Below are 12,241 nucleotides of genomic sequence, written 5' to 3'. Positions count from 1 at the left end.
TCATTGAAAATAGAAGGAGAGATCAAAAGCTTCCAGGACAAACAAAAACTGAAAGAATTTGCAAACACCAAACCAGCTCTACAGGAAATATTGAAAGGGGTCCTCTAAGCAAAGAGAGAGCCTAAAAGTAGTAGATCAGAAAGGTACAGAGACAATATACAGTAACAGTCACCTTACAGGCTAATAATGGCACTAAATTCATATCTCTCAATAGTTACCCTGAATGTTAATGGGCTAAATGCCCCAATCAAAAGACACAGGGTATCAGAATGGATAAAAAAACAAAACCCATCAGTATGTTGCCTACAAGAAACTCATTTTAGACGCGAAGACACCTCCAGATTTAAAGTGAGGGGGTGGAAAACAATTTACCATGCTAATGGGCATCAGAAGAAAGCTGGAGTGGCAATCCTTATATCAGATCAATTAGATTTTAAGCCAAAGACTATAATAAGAGATGAGGAAGGACACTATATCCTACTCAAAGGGTCTGTCCAACAAGAAGATCTAACAATTTTAAATATCTATGGCCCTAACGTGGGAGCAGCCAACTATATCAACCAATTAATAACAAAATCAAAGAAACACATCAATAATAATACAATAATAGTAGGGGACTTGAACACTCCCCTCACTGAAATGGACAGATCATCCAAGCAAAAGATCAACAAGGAAATAAAGGCCTTAAATGACACACTGGACCAGATGGACATCACAGATATATTCAGAACATTTCATCCCAAAGCAACAGAATACACATTCTTCTCTAGTGCACATGGAACCTTCTCCAGAATAGATCACATCCTGGGTCACAAATCAGGTCTCAACCGGTATCAAAAGATTAGGATCATTCCCTGCATATTTTCAGACCACAATGCTCTGAAGCTAGAACTCAATCACAAGAGGAAAGCTGGAAAGAACCCAAATACATGGAGACTAAACAGCATCCTTCTAAAGAATGAATGGGTTAACCAGGAAATTAAAGAAGAATTGAAAAAATTCATGGAAACAAATGATAATGAAAACACAACAGTTCAAAATCTGTGGGACACAGCAAAGGCAGTCCTGAGAGGAAAATATATAGCGGTACAAGCCTTTCTCAAGAAACAAGAAAGGTCTCAAGTACACAACCTAACCCTACACGTAAAGGAGCTGGAGAAAGAACAAGAAAGAAACCCTAAACCCAGCAGGAGAAGAGAAATCATAAAGATCAGAGCAGAAATCAATGAAATAGAAACCAAAAAAACAATAGAAAAAATCAATGAAACTAGGAGCTGGTTCTTTGAAAGAATCAATAAGATTGATAAACCCCTGGCCAGACTCATCAAAAAGAAAAGAGAAAGGACCCAAATCAATAAAATCATGAATGAAAGAGGAGAGATCACAACTAACACCAAAGAAATACAGACAATTATAAGAACATACTATGAGCAACTTTACGCCAACAAATTGGACAATCTGGAAGAAATGGATGCATTCCTAGAGACATATAAACTACCACAACTGAACCAGGAAGAAATAGAAAACCTGAACAGGCCCATAACCAGTAAGGAGATTGAAACAGTCATCAAAAATCTCCAAACAAACAAAAGCCCAGGGCCAGACGGCTTCCCAGGGGAATTCTACCAAACATTTAAAGAAGAACTCATTCCTATTCTCCTGAAACTGTTCCAAAAAATAGAAATGGAAGGAAAACTTCCAAACTCATTTTATGAGGCCAGCATCACCTTGATCCCAAAACCAGACAAGGATCCCACCAAAAAAGAGAACTACAGACCAATATCCTTGATGAACACAGACGCAAAAATTCTCGCCAAAATACTAGCCAATAGGATTCAACAGTACATTAAAAGGATTATTCACCACGATCAAGTGGGATTTATTCCAGGGCTGCAGGGTTGGTTCAACATCCGCAAATCAATCAATGTGATAGAACACATTAATAAAAGAAAGAACAAGAACCATATGATACTCTCCATAGATGCTGAAAAAGCATTTGACAAAGTACAGCATCCCTTCCTGATCAAAACTCTTCAAAGTGTAGGGATAGAGGGCACATACCTCAATATTATCAAAGCCATCTATGAAAAACCCACCGCAAATATCATTCTCAATGGAGAAAAACTGAAAGCTTTTCCGTTAAGGTCAGGAACACGGCAGGGATGTCCATTATCACCACTGCTATTCAACATAGTACTAGAAGTCCTAGCCTCAGCAATCAGACAACAAAAAGAAATTAAAGGCATCCAAATTGGTAAAGAAGAAGTCAAACTATCACTCTTCGCAGATGATATGATACTATATGTGGAAAACCCAAAAGACTCCACTCCAAAACTGCTAGAACTTGTTCAGGAATTCAGTAAAGTGTCAGGATATAAAATCAATGCACAGAAATCAGTTGCATTTCTGTACACCAACAACAAGACTGAAGAAAGAGAAATTAAGGAGTCAATCCCATTTACAATTGTACCCAAAACTATAAGATACCTAGGAATAAACCTAACCAAAGAGACTAAGAATCTATACACAGAAAATTATAAAGTACTCATGAAAGAAATTGAGGAAGACACAAAAAAATGGAAAAATGTTCCATGCTCCTGGATTGGAAGAATAAATATTGTGAAAATGTCTATGCTACCTAAAGCAATCTACACATTTAATGCAATCCCTATCAAAATACCATCCATTTTTTTCAAAGAAATGGAACAAATAATCCTAAAATTTATATGGAACCAGAAAAGACCTCGAATAGCCAAAGGAATATTGAAGAACAAAGCCAAAGTTGGTGGCATTACAATTCCGGACTTCAAGCTCTATTACAAAGCTGTCATCATCAAGACAGCATGGTACTGGCACAAAAACAGACACATAGATCAGTGGAACAGAATAGAGAGCCCAGAAATCGACCCTCAACTCTATGGTCAACTAATCTTCGACAAAGCAGGAAAGAATGTCCAATGGAAAAAAGACAGCCTCTTCAATAAATGGTGCTGGGAAAATTGGACAGCCACATGCAGAAAAATGAAATTGGACCACTTCCTTACACCACACACAAAAATAGACTCCAAATGGTTGAAGGACCTCAATGTGAGAAAGGAATCCATCAAAATCCTTGAGGAGAATGCAGGCAGCAACCTCTTCGACCTCAGCCGTAGCAACATCTTCCTAGGAACAACGGCAAAGGCAAGGGAAGCAAGGGCAAAAATGAACTGTTGGGATTTCATCAAGATCAAAAGCTTTTGCACAGCAAAGGAAACAGTTAACAAAACCAAAAGACAACTGACAGAATGGGAGAAGATATTTGCAAACGACATATCAGATAAAGGGCTAGTATCCAAAATCTATAAGGAACTTAGCAAACTCAACACCCAAAGAACAAACAATCCAATCAAGAAATGGGCAGAGGACATGAACAGACATTTCTGCAAAGAAGACATCCAGATGGCCAACAGACACATGAAAAAGTGCTCCACGTCACTCGCCATCAGGGAAATACAAATCAAAACCACAATGAGATATCACCTCACACCAGTCAGAATGGCTAAAATGAACAAGTCAGGAAATGACAGATGCTGGAGAGGATGTGGAGAAAGGGGAACCCTCCTCCACTGTTGGTGGGAATGCAAGCTGGTGCAACCACTCTGGAAAACAGCATGGAGGTTCCTCAAAATGTTGAAAATAGAACTACCCTATGACCCAGCAATTGCACTACTGGGTATTTACCCTAAAGATACAAACATAGTGATCCGAAGGGGCACGTGTACCCGAATGTTTATAGCAGCAATGTCTACAATAGCCAGACTATGGAAAGAACCTAGATGTCCATCAACAGATGAATGGATCAAGAAGATGTGGTATATATACACAATGGAATACTATGCAGCCATCAAAAGAAATGAAATCTTGCCATTTGCGACGATGTGGATGGAACTAGAGCGTATCATGCTTAGTGAAATAAGTCAATCGGAGAAAGACAACTATCATATGATCTCCCTGATATGAGGACATGGAGAAGCAACATGGGGGGGTAGGAGATAGGAGAAGAATCAATGAAACAAGATGGGATTGGGAGGGAGACAAACCATAAATGACTCTTAATCTCACAAAACAAACTGGGGGTTGCTGCGGGGAGGTGGGATTGGGGGAGGGGGAGCGGGCTATGGACATTGGGGAGGGGAAGCGAACCATAAGAGACTATGGACTCTGAAAAACAACCTGAGGGTTTTGAAGGGTCAGGGGTGGGAGGTTGGGGCAACCTGAGGGTTTTGAAGGGTCAGGGGTGGGAGGTTGGGGGAACAGGTGGTGGGTAATGGAGAGGGCACGTTTTGCATGGAGCACTGGGTGTTGTGCAAAAAGAATGAATACTGTTACGCTGAAAAAATAAATAAAATGAGGAAAAAAAAAAAAAATAAAGCCAGAGTAAAATTCCTGGGAACCCAAGTATTGGGCAATCATGAAATAGAAACCCCATGACTCTTATTCTAAATATGCTCCACTTTCTCTTTTTTCTCTACTTGGCCTTACTCAGGCTGGTTGCAAGACTTCCATCACCTGGAAGTCTTCCTAATGTTTATTGCAGAATATGAGTTCTCTGGGATCCCACCATAAGAACAGAATCTCAAACCATCCCTTATCTAACTCCTGCCGAAAGCCCAAATTAGAGAAAACTCACAGTGAGTTTGAAGGGTATATTTGAAGGCTATAGAATCTATCCCCTCCCCCAAGAATTCCACACATTCCAGTTTGAATTGTCAGAATCCTGGATCTCTAAATACACACATGAATCTTTTTAACTTAGGTTCCCATAGTAGTAGTAGTACCTTTAAGAGGTATATTTTTATACCATGCCCTTGACATTTATAAAAGATCATTTCAAGGAGGGGGAAAAAAGCACAAGAAATTCAAAGCTGTGTTGCTGTTAACTGTTAAGGTTATGGTTTGCTATATATGTGGTCTCAGAGTCCCCTGTAAATCCCAAGAGAGGAATTGTTCTAAATTTCAGCTTGAAGGAAAACTCATCATGACCAGCATTTTCCTTTCAAATAAGAAATACTATGTAAATCACTCTTTCCAAACTGAGTAGTTAAAAATCTGCTCACAAAGAAAACCCTGAGTTCAAAGAGAGATTTATCAAACGTGTAAGAAACAAAACCTTTCGCGTAATAGAAAGAGAAAATTCCCTAACTAGCTTCTGAGACTAAAATAAATACTCAAGATAAAGGCAGGATAAGGAGACAATCTGGTTATCTCAACAGAGTTGAGGAAAATAATGAAGTTTTAAAAATTCATAATTTAAAAAATAAACTCTTGGAAAGCTAAAATTGGAGAGAGACTTTGTCATCCTGATAAAGAGAATACCAAAAATCTTCAATGTTGAAATAGCAAAAACTTTGCTTTAAAATCTGGAGGAAGACAGGAGCTCCTTTCTTTGTTACTAGTCAACAATTTACTGGTAAACCTAGCCAATTAAATAAAACAAGAAAAAAAGTAAGAGATATAAATATTAGAAAGTTAATGAGAAACTGATTATTTTTAGTTCATGTAACTTTTGTGAAAATCCGAGACAATCAACTAAAGAGCTCTTGGGACCAATAAGACAATTTAGGATCATTACTAGATAATAAGATAAAAATGTAAAAGGTGATAGTTTTCATATATGCCAAGAACTAAAGGAGAATTGTAATGGATTAAAAGATCCATTTTCAATAGCACCAAAAAACTTTTAAAATATCTAAGATTAAATAAGAAATGTACAAGAGCGCCTGGGTGGCTCAGTCAGTTAAGCATCTGCCTTTGGCTTAGGTCATGATCCTAGGATCCTGAGATCAAGCCCCATGCTTGGTTCCCTGAACAACAGAGAATCTTCTCTCTCCCCTGCCCCACTCATTCTCTCCCTTTCTCTCCCTCTCTCTCTCAATCATTCTCCCTCTCAAATAAATAAATAAAATCTTCTAAAAAATAATTGACAAAACTACATGAAGGAAACTATACAGCTTCTTGAAGTTCTCTTAAACAGCCTGAGTAAATGGAGAAATGTACCATGTGCCTAGAAAGGTACTGTATTGTAAAAAATGTTCATCCTATCAAAATAATTGCCCAATAAATATTAGTTTTAATGAAATTCCAAAAGCAATTCATTTTTATGGAACTTGATAAATTTATTCTAAAAATCATCTGGAAGAGAAAAACTGCATGCAAATTTTTAAAAATTTAAAAAACAATGAAGATACCTGTAGAACTCAAACATGATATAAACCATTAAACCCATGATAATTAGATGTGTATGTTTGCATTTAAAAAGACAAGTAGACCCATGGAATAAAAAAGAGAATTCTGAAAGAGACATATTTATATGTCAGAATTTATAATATGATAAGGTGGCCTTTGAATCAGTCGGGAAGAAATAGGATAGAATTAGGACCATTATCTCTCTCTCTCTGGGAAAAAATAAAACAAATTCCTGATATCTGCACTCCCATGTTCACTGTATTATTATTATTCACAATAGTCAAGATATGCAAGCAACTCAAGTACCCATCAGATGAATGAATAAATAAAATGTGGCATATGTATATACTGGATTATTACTCAGCCTTTAAAAAGAAGAAAATCCTGCCATTTGAAACAAAATGAATATATCTGGAAGATATTATGTGAAGTGAAATATGTCAGTTAGAGAAGGACAAATACTGCATGACTCCACTTATTTGAGGCATCTAAAATAGTCAAACTCACAGAAGCAGAAAAGATAATAGTGATTGCCAAAGGCTGGAGGATGGAGGAAATGGGGAGTTATTCAGTGAGTGTGGTTTTAGTTATGCTAGACTAATAAATTGTAAAGGTCTGTCATGCAGCACAGTGCCTATAGTTAACAATATGGTATTATCACTTAAAATTTGCTAAGAATGTGGATCTCATGTGGGTTTTTTGTTTTGTTTTGTTAAGATTTTTAAAATTTATTTGATACAGAAAGACAAAGAGAGAGTGCACAAGGTGGGAAAGGCAAAGGGAGAGGGAGAAACAGGTTCCCTGCCGAGCAGGGAGCCCCACGTGGGGCTTGAGCCCAAAACCCCAGGATCATGACCCAAGCCAAAGTCAGACACTTAACCCACTGAGCCAGCCAGGTGTCCCTCCCACAAAAAAGAAAAAGAAAAAGAAAAAGAAAAGAAAGTACAGGAAACCTTTGGAAGGTATTATATGTATCTATTACTGTGTCCGTGGTAATAGTAATGGTATCATGGGTCTTTCATATCTCTGAACTCATAAAATTGTGCACATTAAATATGCACAATTCTTTAAACATCAGTTATGCCTAAATAGAGCTGTTTTGACAAAAAGCTCAATTCTTTCCTCACCATCCTCAAAAGCAAATTCAAGATAGAACTACGGGCTCAATATAATAATTTTATATTATATATGTGAATATTACTTAAGCAACAAAAAGTCCATTTTGAAATTGAGCTTTAACTACATTAATAGTTTTTAAATTCTGTACTAAAAAGTCTACTAAAGGGATGCCTGGGTGGCTCAGTGGGTTAAAGCCTCTGTCTTCGGCTCGGGTCGTGGTCCCGGGGTCCTGGGATCGAGCCCCGCATCGGGCTCTCTGCTCAGCAGGGACCCTGCTTCCCACTCACTCTCTCTCTCTGCCTGCCTCTCTGCCTGCTTGCCATCTCTGTCTGTCAAATAAAAAATAAATAAATAAATAAATAAAAACTCTATTAAAAAGTTTAAAGACAGAAAATATCTGTGACATATATAACAATTGAAGGGCTATAATGTATAAATAAGGAGTTCCTAAAAACCAACTAGGAAAACACAAATAACCCAATGGAAAAGTTATTACAGGCCGTGAATAGACTGTTCACACAAGGTGGGGTTCTGCACTTAGCAGGAAGTCTGCTTGAGGATTCTCTCCCTCTGCCCCTTCCCCCACTCATGAGCTTTCTTGCTCTGGTGCTCTCTCTCTCTCTAAAATAAATGAATAAATCTTTTTTAAAAATTACAGCATCCACTGGTGTGGAGGGTAAAGAGAAATGGACACTCTCATTTATTGTTGATAGGACCATAAATTTGTATAACCTATTGGAAGAAGGAACTTTAAGAACATCTATCAAAAATTTAAACAAACATACTCTTAGAAGCATCATCCCAATTTCTATCAATTTACATATCCAAAATCAACATATATAGAGAGAACTATGCATAAAGATATTTGAAATATAATACTTAAGAACAATTTGAATATCTATCAAAAGGATAACACTTAAATAAATTCAAGTGCACATAGGTTATGGAAGGCAATGTTGGCTATACAGCTGATCTAAACATACTAAGATTAAAAAATTCTCTAAAATACACAGTTAAGTGAACAAAATCAAAGAATTTGTACTATGACATTCCATTCAGTGGTTTGAATCACAGAGAATCAGAGAGAAGCACATCATGGTAATATTAGAAACTTTCAGAAAAAGAGAGAACACCTAAAATCTGGTGTTCCAGTAAATTCAAATAAGCCCCCATAGTTAGTGTATTGAAAAATGGGTTAGGAAGTACAGTGTTTTTTAGGACTTTTTAAGAAGCATAGTTTTTTGTTTGTTTTTAGTTTTGTTTTGTTTTATAACAGAAAATGCACTAACTTTTACTCAGTAAGTAAATGTTTTGCTTATTATACTTGCTTCTACTTCTATAGTAGAGTTCCATGATAAAATAAAAGTAGCATTATCCATGTGTGGGCAAGCAATGTACATCTCCCATTTCATTCTCTCCTCCCCACCTTTATCTCACACACACACATACACACGCACACACATACTTCCACACTTCACTTGGAAACTATATTTTCCTTCTCTATATGGTAAACTTTTAGAAAGTAATAACTTCTCAATTTAAAACATTATTATTTGGTTGTAACTAACAAATAGATCCTCCCACAATGACACTCTGAAAGAAATACAAAAACAGTGTTATGAGGTAACAAGAAAATGAACAAAAGCAGGCTGATTTTTTAAAAGATTTTATTTATTTATTTGTCAGAGACAGAGAGAGAGAGAACAAGCAGGGGGAGCAGAAGGCAGAGGGAAAGGCAGGCTCCCCGCTGACAAGGAGCCTGATTCAGGACTCTATCCCAAGATTTTGGTATCATGACCTGAACCAAAGGCAAACGCTTCAACAACTGAACCACCCAGGTGTCCCAAAAGCAGACAGATTTTGAGGGAAAGTAGAAACTCAGAAGAAGTGGCTAACATAGGATGAGTTTCCCATTTTTGTGGTTTTGCTCTGTGGGCAGTTGTAATTGTAGAGGTATGGAGTGTGATAAGAAGTCTGATAAAAAGCTTACCATGTTTCTGGAATTAGGGACAGGAGAAGGAACCCAGAGAAGTCAGAGTGAGAGAGAAATTGCTAAAAAAAGAAGACAGGCAAAGAAGTATTACCCCTAATTCTGTGTCTAGACTCTGCTCAAGTTTCTTCCTGGCCCTTGAATCACATATGTTCACAGTATACTGAGAGTAACCCAAACTGAGACCTGAGCTACCACTCACTGCAGCCCAGACAGAGGCTACAGTTTGAGTCTAAGCTGAGCCCAAACATCAACACCCTTTGGAGCAATATAAAAGAATCCAGAGTCTCTACAATATAATGATCACAAAGTCTAGAACACAATCCAAAATGACCCAAAATACAGAAGAATATGTACTTAGAGCTAGTAGAGTATGACCACCCTATTATTATATAAATAAATGAATGAAAAAAGAACCACACCAAGATGAGAGATGATTTGGAATTATCAAAAAATAGCTTAAAACTGCTACTATAACTATGCTTAGTGAGGAAAAAAAGTAAGCATCTAATAATGAATGAATATCAGCAGAAATAAAAACTATAAAAAAGAAACTAACAAAAAATTTAGTACATAAATATATAACACAGGAATTTTTAAAATAATTGGATTGACTTAATACTAAGAATGGAAAAAATAGAAGAAAAATTATCAGTGGGCTTGAAGATACATAAGTAGAACTTTTTCAATCTGAAAAAAAAAGAGAAAAAATTTGGAAAGAAAGGATGAAAGAGTCTTAGGGACATGTGGAATCACTGGAATCATAGAAGGAGATGAGAGAGAGAATGGATAGAAAAAGTAGTTTAGGATATAATGACTGAAAACTTCCTAAATTTGGTAGAATATATAAATTCACAGATTCAGAATCTCAGAAAACTCCAAACACATAAAAATGAATAAAATAGGGGCACCTGGGTGGCTCAGTGGTTAAAGCCTCTGCCTTCAGCTCAGGTCATGATCTCAGGGTCCTGAGATCGAACCCCGCATCAGGTTCCCTGCTCAGCAGGGAGCCTGCTTCTCCCTCTCTCTCTCTGCCTGCCTCTCTGCCTACCTATGATCTTTGTCTGTCAAATAAATAAATAATTTTTTAAATGAATAAAATAGGGTCTAGACACATCAAGGTTAAACGAAATCTTGAAAGCAGCCAGAAAATAAAATAAATGACATCTTAAATATATAGGAACAATACCTACAGACCATTATCCCTTATGAACACTGATGCAAAAATCCTCCACAAAATACTAGGAAATCAAATTCAGCAGCATATTAACAAGATGACACATCATTACCAAGTAGGATTTATTACTCGATTACAAGATTGTGTAGGTATATGAAGACCGATCAGTGTAATATGCCACATCAACAGAATGAAGGGGAGAAAACACATAATCATCTCAATCAAAGCAGAAGACGCATTTGACAAAATTGAATCCTCTTATGATAATAAAACACTCATAACCTAGGAATAGAAGATAATTACCCTAACATAATAAGACCCATCTTTGAAAAAAAACACAGTGAATATCACACTTAATAGTGAAGGATTGCAAACTTTTCACCTAAGATCAGGAATAGGACAAGGATATCCACTTTCACCACTCTTATTCAATACAGTCCTGGGAGTCCTAGTCAGAGCCAATAGACATTACAAAAGAAATAAAGGGCATGCAAATTATAAAGGAAGAAGTAAAATTATCTCCATTCACAGATGATATTATCTTGTGTATAAAAAGTCCTAAAGATTTCACAAAGATCTTTCCAAACTAATGAACACATAACAAACATGGCAACATACAAAGTCAACACACAAACTCAGGTACACTTCTATACACTAACAAAGAACAATCTGAAAAGACAATTAAGAAAATAATTCAATTTAAAATGGCATAAAAGGAGCACTGGGTGTTGTGCAAAAAGAATGAATACCGTTACGCTGAAAAAATAAATAAAATGGAAAAAAAATAAAATAAAATGGCATAAAAAGTAAAATACTTAGGAATTGACTTAATCAAACAGGTGAGAAACTTGTACAATAAAAACTGTAAAATGTTTCTGAAAGAAAATAAAGACATAAATAAATAGAACAATTTGCCAGGTTTATGGAGTAGAAGACAACATTGTTAAGATGTCAGTACATCTTAAGATGGTCCTACAGATTTAATGTAATTTCAATCAAAATCCCAATGAGGGGATCTTTTTTGCAGAAATAGAAAAGCCTATCCTAAAATACATAGGGAATTTCAAGGAGCCCCAAATAATTCTAAAAAATAACAAAGCTGGAGGACTTATTTCCTGATTTTGAAACTAACTATAAAGCCACAATAATCAAAACAGTGTGGTGCTGGCATATTTTAGACAAACAGATCAATGAAAGAGAATAAAGAGTCCAGAAATAAACCTTCAAATATATGGTCAACTGATATCCAACAAGGGTGCCAAGACTCTTCAATGGGGAAAATACTTTTCAGTGAATGGTACTGGGGAAACTGACTATTCACATATGAAAGAATAAAGTTGGACCATTAACACGAAAAAAAATTAACTCAAAATTAATCCATAGCCCTAAACGCAAGATCTAAAACTATAAAAAAACATAGGATCTGGCAATGATTTCTTGGAGATGACACAAAAAAGTACAAGCAACCAGAAAAAAAAAAAATAGACAAATTAGATTTCATGAAAATTATAATTTTTTGTGCATATCCTATGACCCTGCAATTGTACTACCGAGTATTTACCCCAAAGATACAGATGTAGTGAAAACAAGGGCCATGTGTATCCCAAGGTTCATAGAAGCAATGTCCACAATAGCCAACAGATGAATGGATAAAGAAGATGTGGTCCATATGTACTATGGGATATTAAGCCTCCATCAGAAAGGATGAAAACCCAACTTTTGTATCA

The sequence above is a fragment of the Meles meles genome, chromosome 12 (genome assembly GCF_922984935.1).
Source record: "Meles meles chromosome 12, mMelMel3.1 paternal haplotype, whole genome shotgun sequence".
NCBI classification, from domain to species: domain Eukaryota; kingdom Metazoa; phylum Chordata; class Mammalia; order Carnivora; family Mustelidae; genus Meles; species Meles meles.
This window is presented reverse-complemented; position numbering follows the sequence as displayed.